At 41.8% G+C, this 17,969-nt stretch overlaps 1 long non-coding RNA gene across 8 annotated transcripts in view; it reads right to left on the bottom strand.

The window, feature by feature from the left end:
- The window catches only part of LOC307210907, a 125,018-nt gene extending 108,228 nt beyond the window's left edge, over nt 1–16,790 (bottom strand). For 3 of the 8 annotated variants that reach the window (XR_013836215.1, XR_013836216.1, XR_013836217.1), the window contains exons 1-2: nt 16,441–16,729; nt 12,393–12,504 (exon numbers count right to left, since the gene is read on the bottom strand). This is a non-coding gene — a long non-coding RNA (uncharacterized lncRNA). Of the gene's footprint in view, nt 1–12,392; nt 12,505–16,440 lie in introns of all 8 variants that reach the window. The other 5 variants (XR_013836211.1, XR_013836212.1, XR_013836213.1 and 2 more) reach the window with 4 other exon arrangements.
- Nucleotides 16,791–17,969: the final 1,179 nt, after the last annotated feature.

Genomic DNA, 17,969 nt, shown 5'->3' with positions numbered 1-17,969 from the left:
TGTACAAACATGTTCATCATCATCTACATTTATCTCTGTTTTAGAAATCTGAGTGCTGCCTGACATATATGACAAAGAATCACAAAGTTGGAAGGGATCTCAAAGGTTATGTTGCCCAAATGACTTCTTAAAAGGGTGACAGACATACACATTCAACTGAGCACATCCACCAGTGCAGTTAAACCCACAGGAAGGATGTTTAGGGATGCAACATCACTATGTCTACTGCAGTCCACCTGGCTAATAATTCCACATGCAGTCTAAAAGCCATCACTGGGTAGCACTGAAAGGCCAGAGAGAGAAAGGAACCAGAGAGCACATGAATTTGAGCTTCTCTAAAGGATAGTGTATCATTGGTTTTGGCTAGTTATTACATGGAAAACCTTACTGACTGTTTAACAGGCAGATAGAAATGTAGGAGCCATTCACAGAAACCCAGTTTGCAGAAGGAGGGAAGAAACCCTTCTTACAGAATAAGAAATGAATGGTTATGGGAGGAAAAATAGCACCAAAGTTAGACGTATTTGTTACACAGAAGGGAACTTGCAGCTAGTAGTTGCAGATGAGGAAATTTTGGTTGAAAAGATTGACATTTTAATAAACTGATCTTAATTAATAGCACTTTGAAATTCTGAGTTGTGCACTGCCTATCTGAAAACACTAGAACCAGTGGCTTTTAAAATAATTTGCTGCTTGTGGGTGATCTCTTTTTGAAACAAACCCGGACCCTCCAGTCACAATTTATTTTTTATTTCAAAAATGATTTTTACGAGCAAATTTTGCTTTGGTTCAAGAGAATTATAAATCATTATTACACAGCCAGACACTTCAAACATTTTGTAAGAGCTTTGTGCCCAATGAGGCATCAAAGGCAATACTGAAATTCATGATTACAGTGTGAGTGTATGTCCATTCATTAATATATTACAGTTCAGGACTCTCTATATTAATAGGAGATCTTGGATTTGTTGTGGGTTTCTCCATTAGAGAAAGGTATCTCTTGCTCCCCTACAAAGCAAAGAGACTACTGTAAAGGAAATTATAGACTCTCAGTAGCATAAGATGTGCTTAAAAATCTACTAAATGCAAGAAGGGCACAGCAGATGTGACTTTAGCTATGTCTTAAATTCTATTCCCTCATCTCCTTTTTAAAAACAATTAATAGTAGTCACCAGGGGCAGCAATCAGGATCAGGACTGTGCTGCAGGGGACTAGACCCTCCTCTGCTCTGCCATTTTGCTCCCTCAGCTGCTTGTTGCTGCAATTAGGATGGTTGAGGAATGAGATCTTTATGAATTCCAATAAAAGTTTACATGATCCACACCACTCATACCAATGCATGCATTGGAACTTGGTTATCCACCAGCTTTTACACCTCCCACATCTTCTGATGCAGTTCTAGGTTGAAATAATATCAACATCTTATTCTGAGAGAAAACATAGATTTTTAAATGATGTGTTTAAACTGCAAATTTTCATGCAGATGGTTTTGTAGAAAAAGGTTCACAGATTAATGAGGAAGCAGCTGTAACAGATTTAAGGATGAACACATGCAAAAGTGGAACAGAATGGAAAAAGGCATGGATCATTTTTTTCATATCCTGGGTAACTAGTTGCTGGAGCGACTCAGTGAGTTGAGAAGAACACTAACACCCACTTCCTGGCAGGTGAGTCCGTGGAAGGAGGGTATAAGGCAGCAAAAGCAACTCACCTGCTTGGAAGCCAGCAAAGCAGATCCACCCCACCCAAGTACCTGCTTTTCAGCTGAAGAGATCTTCAACTGCAAAACTTTATGATAAAAATGTGCATTGTTTTCTTGTCATTATGAACATTTTACTGGACCAACATTTAAGTATTTTTATTTTTTTCCTGGTTTTAAATTGCTTTTATTTGTTGTATCTTGTCAAGTCACTTTGAGACTTTTTCTTTTGTGTAAAGCAGCTGATAAATGTAATAAATAATAATAATAATAATAATAATAATAATAATAATAATAATAATAATAATTTATTATTTGTACCCCGCCCATCTGGCTGGGTTTCCCCAGCCACTCTGGGCGGCTTCCATAGAAACCAAAAATACACTGAAATATCACACATTAAAAACTTCCCTGAACAGGGCTGCCTTCAGATGTCTTCTGAATGTCAGGTAGTTATTTATTGTTTTGACATCTGATGGGAGGGCGTTCCACAGGGCGGGCGCCACTACCGAAAAGGCCCTCTGCCTGGTTCCCTGTAGCTTTGCTTCTCGCAATGAGAGAACCACCAGAAGGCCCTCGGCACTGGACCTCAGCGTCCGGGCAGAACGATGGGGGTGGAGACGCTCCTTCAGGTATACTGGGCCGAGGCCGTTTAGGGCTTTAAAGGTCAACACCAGCACTTTGAATTGTGCTCGGAAACGTACTGGGAGCCAATGTAGGTCTTTCAAGACCGGTGTTATATGGTCTCGGCGGCCGCCCCCAGTCACCAGTCTAGCTGCCGCATTCTGGATTAGTTGTACTTTCTGAGTCACCTTCAAAGGTAGCCCCTCGTAGAGCGCATTGCAGTAGTCCAAGCGAGAGATAACTAGAGCATGCACCACTCTGGTGAGACAGTCTGCGGGCAGGTAGGGTCTCAGCCTGCGTACCAGATGGAGTTGGTAGACAGCTGCCCTGGATACAGAATTGACCTGCGCCTCCATGGACAGCTGTGAGTCCAAAATGACTCCCAGGCTGCGCACCTGGTCCTTCAGGGGCACAGTTACCCTATTCAGGACCAGGGAGTCCTCCACACCAGCCCGCCCCCTGTCCCCCAAAAACAGTACTTCTGTCTTGTTAGGATTCAACTTCAATCCATTAGCCGCCATCCATCCTCCAACCGCCTCCAGGCACTCACGCAGGACCTTCACCGCCTTCACTGGTTCTGATTTGAAAGAGAGGTAGAGCTGGGTATCATCTGCATATTAATGGACACCCAGTCCAAACCCCGTGATGATCTCTCTCAGCGGCTTCATATAGATGTTAAAAAGCATGGGGGAGAGGACGGAACCCTGAGGCACCCCACAAGTGAGGGCCCAGGGGTCTGAACACTCATCCCCCACACCACTTTCTGAACACGGCCCAGGAGGAAGGAGCGAAACCACTGTATAACAGTGCCCCCAGCTCCCAGCCCCTCTAGACGGTCCAGAAGGATGTTATGGTCGATTGTATCAAAGGCCGCTGAGAGATCCAGCAGAACTAGGAAACAACTCTCACCTTTGTCCCTAGCTCGCCGGAGATCATCAACCAGCACGACCAAGGCAGTTTCAGTCCCATGATGAGGCCTGAATCCCGATTGGAAGGCATCCAAATGGTCCGCATCCTCCAGGCGTGCCTGGAGTTGTTCAGCAACCACGCGCTCAATCACCTTGCCCAAGAATGGAAGATTTGAGACTGGGCAATAGTTGGCCATGCTGGCCGGGTCTAAAGATGGTTTTTTAAGAAGTGGTTTAATGACCGCCTCTTTCAGTGGATCTGGGAATGTTCCCTCACAGAGGGAAGCATTCACCACCCTGCAGAGCCCATCGCCCAGCCCTTCCCGGCTTGCTTTTATTAGCCAGGATGGGCAAGGATCAAGGAGACAGGTGGTTGGTTTCACGTGTCCAAGCAGCCTGTCCACATCCTCGGGGGTAACGGATTGAAATTGATTCCATGCAACTTGACCAGACAGAGCTCTAGCACTCTCCCGCCCCAGCCCTGCTCCCACGATGGTGTCTAGCTCCTTCCAAATATGAGTGATTTTATCTGCAAAAAACTTTGCAAAATCGTTGCAGGAGATCTTGGGGTCTTTACAAGGCCCCAGTGGTAAAGGTGGTTCCGTTAAATTGCGAACCACCTGAAAGAGTCTCCTGCTACTATTTTCTGCAGATGCAATAGAGGCGGTGAAGAAAGTCTTCTTCGCCGTCGCTATCGCCACTTGGTAGGCTCAACGTTGAGCTCTAACCTGTCCGGTCAGATTCGGAGTGAGTTTTCTGCTACCGACGCTCTAGCCATCTCAGCAATAGAGCTGGCATCCCGTCTGTCTCGCGAGACAGTGGAAGAGGGTCCCTTTGGGGGTGAAGTCAAACTGCTGCAAGGTTACAGCACCTCCTGTGACTATAGAGACTGATATGGGAGAGACATGCTTTGTTGCAGCTGGGGCAGATGAAAGCATCTGGTTGTGCTGTTCCAGATGAACCATGGCATCTCCATGTAATAAATAAATAGATAATATTTGGGTAGTAGGGAAGGTCACCTAGAAATAGCTACTGCAAGAAGCTGTGTTGCTTCTGTCTAAGAAGACACCCCTCTCTACAAAAAACAGTAAAGTCCTATTCTGGTAGTGGGAGTCCTTGTGCTGTCTTCTGCCCTAGGCCCTGATTTTACTGCATATACGGTTCAAGACTGCAATATCTGAAGAACTGCCTCTATCTATATGAACCTATCTAGACCCTGAGATCATCCTGAGACCCTTCTTTGTGTGTTTCCTCCATGAAAGATCTGGAGGGTGGCAACATGAGAATGGGCCTTTTCTGCAGTGGCTCCCCATTTGTGGAATGGTCTCCCAGGGAGATTCGGCTGGCACCTTCATTATACAACATTAGGCGCCAGGTGAAAACATTCTTCTTTAACCAGGCTTTTGGCTGATTGACATCCAATGGCCTTTTAATGTGTTGTAGAAGCAGGGATTGTTGGGCTGTCTCTGTTTTTATTTTTATGATGTGTTTTGTATTTGTTATATTGTAATTTTATGTTGTGAACCGCCCTGAGATATACAGGTATAGGGCAGTATACAAATGTAATTTAAAAATAAAATATATAAATAAAGAAGAATAGAGTGTCATGCTTTCGGAGCTTGGTTTTATGGTTATGCCTCTCAGGAAGAGAGGTACTATACGCCCATATGCCATGTATGCCTATCCCAGTGCAAGGTACCAGGATTAACCCCCCCAGCACATTAGCAGCGGTAATTTTTTTTAAAAAATGCCTCTGCTATGCCTGACACATTGTGAGTATGTATGTATATATATATATATTCCCCGCATATATAGTGTTTATTAGCTACATTTCTTTCTAGTGCAACAGAATAGTAGATGTTTTTTGTTTGTTGTGCTCTCTTTTTGTTCATGCTTAAATCAATAAAATATTTAGTTGCAATCAAAATGTTTATTATAGGCAAACACCAAAGAATTCAGTAAAAAAACACACCAATATAAGAAAACAAAAGCGGAGGAACACAAAGCAGCCCCCTACAGTGAGCAAATCTTACTCCCAGGTGCCTTCTTGACGCTAACCATAAAAGCTACGGAAATATTCATTATAAACTAGCAGATCTGTCAAGATCAAGCCAGGATTCCTGGAGTGAACAGCACAAAAGGCAAAATGAAAAGATATCTTTTTCTCTTTTTATATAGTTCTGGATATGCATATGGATAGTCTGCATTGCATAAAAATTCAGGCTTTTGTGACTGTGCGGTTGCGGCTGTGTTTGTGTTTAAGCTAGGTGTAGATATGTGTTTCTAATAACAATATTCAAAAAAGCACACTGAATTATGCATATCAAAATAACTCCTCTCCCCTACAATGGAGTTGACATTAGGGAGAATTTGGGTCAGTCCACCTGGGTTAATAATGCTGCTCTGACACAAAGACTTAAATTTATACTGTTAACACTAATTGTTGCACTTATGTCTAGTCCACATGCAGGCTCAATTGGCTATTCTCTCACCGTTTTTAACCTGCCGGGGGGGGGGGGGACCACTCCTTTTAAGATCAGTTTGTATATGTGAATGAACGTCCTATACATCTTCACGCTATAGTTGTATCAAACAGTTTTGCAAGTTCACCTTTTCATGCTGTGACCAGTTAAAAATTAGGGTTGAGCTGAAAAGAAGAGCAGGGCTGGGTTGGTTTTTGCCAAGTTCTCGCACCGCTTATAAAATTTCCCCTTCTGGCGAAAGAAGTCCTCCCTGTTTGTCATCCTGTGCTGCAATGGAGCTGCCACAAGGAAAGAGAAGCAAAGTCCACCTTGTCAAGGCAGATGGGCTGACATTCCCTGTCATCGCAATGTACAGTGGTGTACCTCAGATTAAGAACTTAATTCGTTCTGGAGGTCTGTTCTTAACCTGAAACTGTTCTTAACCAGAAGCACCACTTTAGCTAATGGGGCCTCCCACTGCCGCCGCACGATTTCTGTTCTCATCCTGAAGCAAAGTTCTTAACCCGAGGTACTATTTCTGGGTTAGCGGAATCTGTAACCTGAAGCGTCTGTAACCTGAAGTGTCTGCAACCTGAAGTACCACTGTACAAGGTAAGGAGTTATTAATACCTGACTGCATTGGGAAGTTTTATTATATATCTGACTCTGTTTTATATATTTCAGCATAAATAACATAAATTCATATGTATTTTAATTATTGATATTGCCTATTTTGTAAGTTATATTGTTTGTATTAAAAAGAATATTTTTTTGGATCATCATAATACGTTTTGAGATGAATTGGTATTGGATTGTTCAGTGTAATGATGCATTTTTGCTGTTGTATTGCTACTGCATTACAAAAAGTTTTGGGCATATTTATGCACAAAAGCAGCATACGTATTGATATAATATAAACAACAACAACAAGAACTTTTTTATGACAATTAATTCCAGTGCTTCTGAACACTGCCCACTCATCCGATGAGACTCTCCACACCTCATGAAAGAGGTAATTGTTTTATGCCTCCTTGTGAAAGTTGATAAAGATCTTTGGTTAAATCTGGAGAGGGAATGGCACTTACACCTTAATAACTAATGTTGCTAGGTGGCTGAGGGGCATAGGGATATTAGCTCCTTCAACTTCAAAAATTTCCCACACGTTCTCTGATCCTTTTTAAGCAGTCTCCACAGTCAGCATGCATCCTGGATTTTCCACGAGATTGTGGAGAGCAGCAAGAGGGTTGCTCTTTAAACAACTGCAAGGAATAACATCCACACCTCTATACAACTTGCTCCTGGAAATTTAAGTAAAATCTCTGTCACCTTTCTCTTACTTTGGGGTGGGGAGAATTTCTTTTCACCTATTTCTCTGTCAGTGGCTAGAAAAATGGACAAATTATCGCAGCAACTTTACTAATCTTAGTTGGATAGGCGCCACCGAGTTTTCAGTTTCTGATTAACTTTCCTTTCAAATATTGGGGAAAAAATTGAAATTACTGGAACAATGCCTAGGATATGGGACAATTACAAATGAGATGTCTATTTGCAAGACACCATCAGGTCACAACCAATGCATGTGCCAAAAATCCTGAATGCTGCTCATCATGGAACGTTTTAGATTCCAGAATAGTATACCTGACAGTCAGTAAACAGAAATGTTACTCCCTAATCAATATCTGAGGGGGGAGAAAAATACTTAAGAACATCAAATACAAACGACCATCAAAAGAACTGTAGCATCAGTACACTAAACACGAAAACTAGTTCTGTGATGTCAATTCACAAAATGAATAAGATGAGCCAAAGACTCAGGAGGAAGCCAATCAATTTGCCAATTTCATGTACAACCTCTTCCAGGTGTATGCCAGCTTAAATATATATCATACCATGTGTAGAAGCATATTTTCCTCAACTCATACATTTCTTTTCACATATATCCATAAATTGCTAATCTGATTGTGTTTGCACATTCTGCTGGTTATTTGATGCATGGAATTAGTTTTCCTGGGTCATTTGTACTTTCCAGGTTCCATTGGCTTAAGTGCTCACCTTGGTCCCTTATATTAATTTCTAATCTTCTTCCCTGTACACCAACTCTTGTTCAGGCTACTTGACCATGAGAGTTATTAGGACATTTCTAAGCAAATTCAACTGACTAAATTCTGCTAATTTCTGCTCATTGATCAGACTCTTTATCACATGTTATTGAACTGTAACTCAAATCAGTCCAAGCCAGCATGCCCAGTGGTCAGGGATAATGGAAGCTGTGGTCTAAAAACAGGCTCCCCACCCGTTTTACAATAAATACCCCAGTAAGAATGCTTCTCCCAAGCAGTAACGGGAGTGGATTTTCATAAAGTCTCGTTTAGAAAAACCTGTCATTGTTTCATTATCATCTATGACTGGGGCTGTTGTATCTCTCAGTGGGGTCTGCCATGTTAATGATATAACTGTGTATTCCTCAGCAGGAGGCCACACCTCATGGAGACAGATTAAAATGAAGAGCTTCTTAGATGACATTACAATGAAGCAGTTTCTACCACTATTTTGGTGAATTTCATTGTAGTTTACAAGCCAGAATTTAAAAGCTAACTTACAAAGCCCTTAAATTAGTAAGCAGCATTAAGGGCACGCTATTCTTAGCTGGTTTTGGTTAGTAAGAAATAAGAAACTGCCAGGTTAATAAGAAATATAAAATCAGTTAAGTCGTATCTTCTCTCAGATGTATGTACTGTATGTGACAGTTTGCATACACCACCGGAGAGTGATCGTTCCTATATATCAGGCTTACTTGTGTGTGGCTTACCAAGCCCACCATCTAGGAAGCCCATCAGAGGCTTGATAAATCTGTTGGCTTTGCTGCTTGCCTGTGACTGTAAAACGGTGATGGGTATCAGGTACAATATATAGCTGGTGGGTTGCATGCTACATTGGGTAGAATTCAACATCATGCTATTACAAGTATTCCATCCACACAAGCATTCCAGCTTGCCACTTGAAATTACCCCCCTCCTCCCCTCCCCTGCATGTTCTTCTAGGAGTTCTCCCTACTCACCCCCCCACCAGATCCAAGGCCCAGGAGCGGCAGGCTATATGGGGCAGAACCCCATTGTGCAAACAGGGCTTCCACTAATGGGGCTCCTTAAGTGAATCCCACCTTTGATTCTTGGTAGGCCACAAGTTGTATGGTACTTGGTAGTGCATGTTATAGTTAAGACCAGGGGTAGGGATCTCCTGTGAAGCTAATCCCAGTGGGGCTCACTGTCACTACCCATCCACTGATAGGTGCTCACAGTAAGCTCTAACTGTTTCTTTGAAGCAGCATCCTTACTTGCCCCACACCTGACATCACATATGACTTCAGTGAGCATGGTTGGGTTTTGTGGTTCAAACCTGGGCCTGTGGCAGGCCTAATTAGATTCATGAGTCAGAAGTTTCACAAGCCTGCTGTAGACTCTCACTGGATGTTTCAGATGAAATCAGCACAGGACATTGGTAAAGCATTTTACTCTCCAGTGAGGTTAGGGTATTCTATTTGGAGTTACCTCATTTAATCCTCACAACTACCCAGCAAGCTTCGTGGAAAAGCAACTACAAGATGAAACAAATCTGCCTATAGGTTTTGAACAATGACTTAGGTTTCTCTGCAAAGGCAACTCTCTTTCAGTCCAGATAAGCTTACTGACAGTATGGAGTGCATTAGTAGCATGTGGCACAGCACTATTCAGGTTTATTGTCACAATTTAAGCACACAGACAGCATCTGTGAAAATGTGACTGAGCCATCAAGTAAGGTGCAGAATTGAAGTGAACCGTTAGGCTAGCAACAAGAGATCAGCGATCATTTACAAAACAAAAATAAACAGTATGGACACTGATAGCCATTCGCAAGCACTCTAGTTACAAATAGGAGTGTCCCTGTTTACACTGTTGCTGTCTCTATGGCTGAATGTGCAGTAGATGGAATACTCCTAGGTATGTTGGCACAATGTCTGGGACAGTTTGCAAATTTTCTTCTGCTGTGAATCTTGTCACCTTGCTTGACAAGATCTTCTTGCATTCTCATAATCTAACATAAATGCTCTTTGAGTGGTTTCTGCATCTGAGTAAATGTGCCTCAAGCAGAATGTAAGTCAAGACTCAGGGGCTGGGGGATGGGAATGAAAGCGGCAGCAACTCTGTGCAACTTTTCTGTACAATATTTTGACATAGCTGTCAACGTTTCCCTTTTTTAAAAAGGGAAATTCCCTTATTTAAAAGGGAAATTCCCTTATTCCGAACAGGATTCCTTGCAAGAAAAGGGAATAGTTGACAGCTATGTAATTTTGGTGGAAGGTGATTCTATGAATTAACAAAAAACCCCAAAACAAACAGCAAATGTATTATTTCTGTGACAGCAAATCTGTTGAAATGATTTCAGATGAGAGATGGTGTTGTCCGTCTTGTACAGGGCAAATTAAAAGAGGCTTTATGTGAGGTCCTTGAATGAGGAAAATGCTTGACTTCCTAAGCCTAGAATCTGAATTTTATAGAAATAAAAATTTAAATCCAGTTTGCCAGCTGGGTCTTTCTGAGTGCAGATAAAAGAAGCAAAGGGGCTGGATGGGTCAAGAAAGTGTCTTTACCATAGAAAAGAGACTCTGTCCTTGTAGAACTAGTGAAACTTCTAAATCTTCTACAAACCTACAAACAGCAAGTGCTTACTGCCTATGGACTCTATGAGGTGGTTTGCATGTAGAGAAGTTAGCAGCTACTGCATCCCCCCCCCCCCCCCGGTTTCTGTTGCTGCTGTAAGCTAAGCCCTGGTTTGGCTGTGTTTCATCTATACCCAGGCTCATGGCTTTAATCCTCCTGACAATCCTTCAGCTACAATCCCAAGAACAAACCTTGGTTACAGTCTGTGTGTTTGGAGTCAGACAAATCACAAGCCTGTGTTCAGACAACACACCATGCCATGGCTTAGATCGCAGTAGCAACAGGACCAGAGAAAGAATAATACAGCTACAATCTCCTCTCCAGAAACCCACACACTTGTGTGTTCACGCTCAGTCATAGCATGGCTTAGTATTACGTGCAAACCAGCTTGGTGTCTTGATGGCTATGTGCACATCGAGGAATGGAGGCAGCATGGCTCTGAAAACCAGTTGCTTGTGCACAACAATGAAGGGGAGTGTTACTTTTATGACTTGTTTGTGGGATTCCCAGACGCATTTAGATGAACCACTGTGGGTGACCTTTGGCTCTTCTGTCTGTTCCTACTCACATTTTGTGTTTCCCTCTTCCATAGGTCTCACTGCCACTTGAGGAGTGAGTGGCGGAGGCACTCAAAGCAGCAAGTAAAGAATATGGCACTATTTCAGGGGCCAGGTTTGTCCCATTGCACAGTCAGTTGCCAGTTTCTACCCCCCACTGAACATCATTCAGATGAAACGTTTTCTTTAAAAGACAGAAAGGAGCTTCTTGCTGTCTTCCTCCTCCCCTCTTTTAAGTGACACAGACCTTAACTTTTCCCCATTGGATTAAGTTAAATTACTTTTCCATTGATACTCACAGAATGAGGATAGAGGTTCTTCTGTTTAGTAAGTACAAGTAAGTAAGTACAAGATTTCAAAGTTCCAGAGCTATGCAAGTGAGCACTTGCATTGAAATGATCCATTCATAATAACAGAGAAGGAATATGTATTTTCCCCCTCCCATATGTCAACAATTGTGTGTACTTTTCATGAGACTCAGAAAAAAAGGGGGGGGGGAGAAAACTAGTGGACAGATTATTTGTTGGCTTAGTAGATTAGAATCGAGAGCTTCTGTAAATTAAAAACAAAAGCAGCTTTGGAATGTACTTTACTGTTTCTGGAAACAAAGATCATTCTTCTCTTCTTTAGAATAATCAAAAATAAGAGTGTTTTTAGTCCCAATGCTTAGATTTATACTGCTCTGCACAATCTCTTCTATGAGCTGTCAGAAATCACTATTTTTCATTTTTCTAGGAAATATTTATTAAGGTTTTGGTTGATTTGTGGTTCTTCTGGAAATTGCTTATGTTAACAAGGAAACTATCTCATTACAATCTTTTAAAAATTGTGCTTAATGTGAAAGTGAATTCATAACCCTGTAAACATTGTACAATAGCACCCATGTGGTTGTTTTTTTTTAATGGTTTGCTTACAGGTCTAACTTCATTAAAGTTTATGTTCTAATTATGCAAGATTTTCCTTGTAATTTATTACAAAAAGTGTGAACGCATTCTTAAGAGGTAACGTCTGTTCTTTTGAACTGATTAAACCCCTTGGGCTATAATACATCTCATTAAGCTGGTGACATAAAAAAGAGGATAATCTTTAGTAAAGAGTGGATTCAGGAAACAGTGCACTGTTGATAAGACAGTTGTAGGGCAAAAGTGAAGGTGCATGACTGCGGGATATCTGATGACAGTCCTGATTATGTCACAATATGTTTTTCAATTCCTTCTTCTACACAATTAAAAAAAATGTACAACTTATCATGGCTCTCACACAAGAATGTAGCTTGTATGTAACTCGACTAGTGTGCTACAAATAATGGGTTGGGAACTACTGGTGCAGGGTTAATTTTGTCATTACAGTTTTAAGTAGTGGGATTACATACCAATTCAGACTACAGCATAGACTTTTCTCTCACATCCCTAGAATTTAATTTGATTGTAACAAAACAAACCTACCTTAATCATTTCTTTCTTCCATCTGCTTGACCCTTATCATGGTGAGTGGTGAAGACAGCGCAGAACCACGGATGAGAGATTGGATATCATGAGATTTTCCCAGGGGCAGAATCTGTAACAATGATGAAAACCATGTAGCCACAGAATTGACTTTCTGATAACCATTCCCCCCCATAAATTAAGCTAAGAAAATCTTGTTGACTCTAAGGTTTTGATTTTTTAAAAGTGCTTTGCCAAAACCTGTATTCCACTTTATTGAAAGTTTCCTTCTCCCATGTAAGAGGCCTTTGATTTTCTACATCATTCATAGGAACTTAAGGTTTTATTGCTGTGAGGAGATTGAGGGAACGGTATGTATTTTTGTTTCTGTTAAACCTTTTTCCAGCTCTCTGTAGTCTCTTTGGCTGTCTACACTCCCTGATCTGAAATGCTCAATGCGGAGAGTTACTTCATGTCATCTTTCCCTAGGCTGTAATTGAAGTATAGGGCACTGGCAAGGCTGGCTATCAAGGGCCTATGATTGGTGCGCTTGCTGGTTGGGTTTTTAAGGGAAGTCCTTTCTTTTTTAAAAAAGGTCAAAGGAAACAAACACTTTCTGCAAGGTTTACTTTAAAAGCAAAAAAAGGGGGGGATGAAATGATGATGATGATGATGATGATGATGATTTGCTGTTATGCACATGGTGGGTAGCACTCCCAGCTTCCAGGAAAACCCACTCCAAAACCTGGGGTTTCCAGAAAGTGTGGATGCCTGGGAAGGCGAACAAAAGCAGACCACTGGTAAAATAATTTGTAGAACAAACACAAGCACTTCTCAGTCACCTCAAAAATGAGGTAAATGCAGCATAAATCATGTATTCCCACCTGTGAGAATTCTACTGGTATTTTCTCTCCCCTTTGGTAATTTTTGAATGTGATTCTTTTGCTTATTAATTGACAGATAAAAGTAAAAAAGAAAACAACCCACAAACTTTTCAACAATTTTTTTTTAATGCACTCAACTGTATACTCAAGTTTCAACTCTAAGTAAAGCAATTGTGAAAGGTTGCATCAAAGTTATAAATCCCAAAAACAATTTAATCCAGTCTGTGACTCCCTGGAAAAGACCCTGATGTTGGGAAAGATTGAGGGCACAAGGAGAAGGGGACGACAGAGGACGAGATGGTTGGATAGTGTTCTCGAAGCTACCAGCATGAGTTTGACCAAGCTGCGGGAGGCAGTGGAAGACAGGAGTGCCTGGTGTGCTCTGGTGCAAGGGGTCACGAAGAGTCGGACACGACTAAATGACAGTTGGATTAACAGCTGAACAATAGGCTAGGATCAAACAAGAAACCTATTGCTTCTGTTAAAATGTTTATACGAAGAAAAGCTATGCCTGTTGAACATCTGCCCGTTACACTGCTGTATACGAGCCTCACCAGAGCTATAAAAAGTTGGTCCATCCGCTGTTCACTATTTGCTTTCCTTCTATGATGTCCCATTATATGTAACTGCATTTTCTACCTGCTAATGCAGCATGTAATACTGGTCTTGTCCATGCTGTTGGATAACTATTTGGTAACAGCTGTAGTGACAGTGGGAGAAACTGACCGTGCTTTATTCTTGCCAGCAAATTTCAAATAATGGTTGTGGTTCTTATATCAAAAAGTGCAACTTTGAAAAAGTGGCCCTTAAATGGGAGCTGAATCAAATTTATCCACTATCCTTAGTCTCTACACGTACAAACTATTTAAATGCCTTTAAATATCAGAACAGGCACTATTTCAAGAAGTCTTTTAAGTTGCGCTCTTCCCCAGTCTGCATCTGCAATAGAATTGTTTTTAATGTTTTAATAAAGTTTTATCAGAAATTGCTTACCGTCCCTGGCTCTTTTGGGCTGAAGGGCAGGATATAAATTAAATAAAATTGCAGAGGTTCTTAATCTTTTTACTTTCAAGGCCTGCTTGAGAGGTGGCCTAAACAATACTTAGGCCCACCAGTCACAAAATGGTGGAGCAAAGACAGCTGGTCACAAAATGGTGGCAGTCATCAGCATTTTAATGGGTATCAGAAGAAAGTGGTGTCAGTTAATCTTTGGAAATGGCTAAATTCTTTACTACAGCCTATTTCTTGTAGCAAGGAGTTCTGCATCTCAGCTCTCCTCACACTAAGTACAGTGGTAGTGAAGGGACAGGATACCCAAATCCTGTCTGAAATCACCCCAGGCCTCAAAACTGTCCAAAACTCCTTTTGTCTTCTAAAAATCCAAAACAGCTTTTCTCTGCTCTATCACAAGATGCTGTGCATAGGCAAAATGTTACTTTTTATCAGTACAAGAATGCTTCAAAAAGCTAATGAATAGACTCTGTCAGAGCAGGCCTGAGACTGACTTTTATCTCACTCTAGTTGCAACATCTTTGGACATGCTGAACTACTCTCATTCCCCCTTTCCTGGGAAGGGTGCCAAGAGTCCACAATAGTCCCAAGACAGCTTTCTGTACATGCTCAGGAACCTCAACATGGGGCAGGACTCTGGAAAAGGAGGAGGGATCTGGAAGGGGAATATATGCTTGTGCACATGATTGTGAACTCGTGCATGCTTTTTGTGACTTATCACACTTGCTCCTTCTACCAGTTCATGGATGGTAGAAATAAAACCTTTTTCTCCGAAACTATTCCTTGAGTGTCTGTTGACTCCCACTTCCCTTTCCCAGGCGCAATATTTTTTCCCACCCGAGGGCAAAGCCTCATAAGGCTACAGTAGTACTTAATTCGTTCCGGAGGTCCGTTCTTAACCTGAAACTGTTCTTAACCTGAAGCACCACTTTAGCTAATGGGGCCTCCTGCTGCCACCACACCGCCACCACACGATTTCTGTTCTCACCCTGAAGCAAAGTTCTTAACCTGAAGCACTGTTTCTGGGTTAGCGGAGTCTGTAACCTGAAGCGTATGTAACCTGAGGTACCACTGTACAGGCATTTGCTCTGGAGGTATTGTGATTCAGCCTCCCCATTTTAGGCAGAATTTGCTGATCTAGAGGCTCTAATAGGAAAATACTTTTTCTTTTAATATTTTTCACTTCCCACCCCCACATGCCCTTCAAAGTATTTTTACCCATGTCCTGTAATTTCTGATCCCATTCTCCTGTCACACTCATATTGTAATTTATTCCCCACTGACCAGCCCGCCCCCCCCCAAAAAAAATTTCAGGTTCTCTTTTCATTCCTCCTTTCCGGTCCTTTTACAACCACTTCTTCCTATTTTAAGAACTTTTCTCTCTTACCCCCTTCCTTACCATTACCAGTTTATTAAGCAAGTTAGTAAATACTGACCTTTTCTTGCTTGTTCCAATTTCCTTCAGTGCATCCTCTGGTCCTTTCTCTTCAGAGGAAGGAGACATTCTCTTCCCCCGCCCCTTTTACTCAGCTCACAAACCCTTGCAGGTGCTTCTGTTGATCCAGCCAAAAGCCTATGTCATAGCTAGGAGGTGGGGCACTGAGGAGGCAATGGTCAGGGTATGGCCCCCAGATCCCCCTAAAAGTGCCCCATGATCCAAGGGCCACCGATTGAGAAGCATTGCACCCAGTGCCGGATTTACGTATAAGCTAAACAAGCTATAGTTTAGGGCCCCACTATCTTGCCCCCCCCCCAATAAAGAAAAAACCCCTGGGTGTACATTTCCAAAATATAAGATAAAAAAAACCACCTACATACAGCAACCGTGTTTTGTGTGGTGTAGGCTCCTATGGTGTAAGTAATGGGCCCCGCCTGCTAGCCTGCTCCCTAAAATATCACTGGTTAGATACCTATTAGGTCCATAAATTACCATATAGCATATATTCAACACAAAAAACAGCAACAATTTGTTGCTGACAAAGGACAGCTGGACATATAAAGGGCCCCATTACCTTCAGTAGCTTAGGGCCTCATCAAACCTAAATACGGCCCTGACTGCTCTGTTGCATACACAAATCCTTGCTAGAAATATTGAATACCCTCCTGTTAACACACACTCTTTCTGCACAATAAACTCTGCAGATTCAATTCCCAACCCCTTTGTAAAATCATACCTCAACAGGATAGCACTGTTGTTCCCTTGGGGGGCTCCAAAAGACTGCTTGCTCAAAAAAGTGGGGAAGGATCAGTGCAGAACAGGCCTTCCAGTAACAGGCATCTGATTGGCTCCGATGAAAATGCATGCACCTGATGGTCAGACAGGCAGATAATTCAGAAGGGCAGCCAAAATCCTAAATTACTTAATTGGCTCATAAGGAGGACTCCTATTGGCTAGTGGTACTGATCAGAGTCAGATAACCGAAGGACAAAAGAATCCCCCAGCCTTGCTTAACCCTTTCCTATCAATATGTGAGAGTTGTTACTTTCACCTAGGTGAGAGGGAAGGAAACGGCTATCTGTAGTGAGATTTTGTGATTAGCTGTGATGTGAAGACAGCAGAGTGGCCACCACAGGAGACGGGCAGAAACAACTCCAGGAAGTTAGACATCTTAGTAAGTGGAAATTTAAGGATATGAGTTTAGGGTGACAGGATAGAGGCTGAGCTATGGTTTGGGATGCTGGTTTTTATTGGGGTGGGGGCAGATTACGAATCTGCTGATCAGACAAAGTATCTGCATGAAGTCTGAGCTCAAAGGGCTGGAGCAGGCAAGCAAATTTGTAAGTAGTGCATGAGTGTTACTATATCTGAAAAAACTGCTAGTGAGAAAAATAGGGTAAAATGATAAAGGCGAGAGCCATTGTTTGTAACCACCTGGTTCTGTTCTGTGTTATGAATAGAGTGCTTGGAAAATAATATGAACTGCACATGCAGGTGTAGGTGTTATTCAGCAGACGAGACTGCCATAGCCAGTTGCTACTTACTTGCATAAGGGACTAAGTAAGAGGGTTAGGACAGCAGTCAGGAAGAGAAACTTAACGACACAGAGGGAAGTCACACGTTAAGGGAACAGCTACCAGGAAGTGATTCCACACAGAAAGTACAGAGGAAGAGTACGAGGGAGTTAGAAGTTATAGAAAGCTTGTTTAAATAAAGTATTTTGTTTTATAGTACTCCTACCTGATCCTTAGTGATAATTGACACCACTTGAAACATGCACAGGGTTATTTAATATGAACTCCAAGCTGTTGTGAACTACAAGACCAAAACATGTAACCTTCTCGATTTGGTAAATTTTCTCTCTTGTTTCTTGCAAATGTTTAATGTAGTTATCTCCTTTCCAGATCTAATATACTTTGTTACTGGGTGTGCATGCTTTGGGCTGAGTACACACATTTTATTTTAGCACCAACAGTCTGAGTATTTCTACTTTCTATGTACTCCAGATGCACTTCAAATCTGCACCTAGTAAGAACTGGTTTCATTCTGCAGAATTTGTTCGAGTGCAAGCTAGAATCTCTTCTTCGGCAAGTCCATATATGTCCTAGATCAGGCATGGCCAAAGTTCATTTTGGGGGCCTAATCAGGCCTGCCTGTCGTTTTAATCCGGCCCCTGTGGCAGTTTATTACCTAGGGTAAAATCCTAAAAAAACCTCAACAATTCCAACCCTTAAAAAAGCTCATTAACTTCAATCCTTAAAAAAA

Source organism: Podarcis cretensis, assembly GCF_951804945.1.
Source record: "Podarcis cretensis genome assembly, chromosome: 1".
Lineage (NCBI taxonomy): Eukaryota > Metazoa > Chordata > Lepidosauria > Squamata > Lacertidae > Podarcis > Podarcis cretensis.
This window is presented reverse-complemented; position numbering and strand designations above follow the sequence as displayed.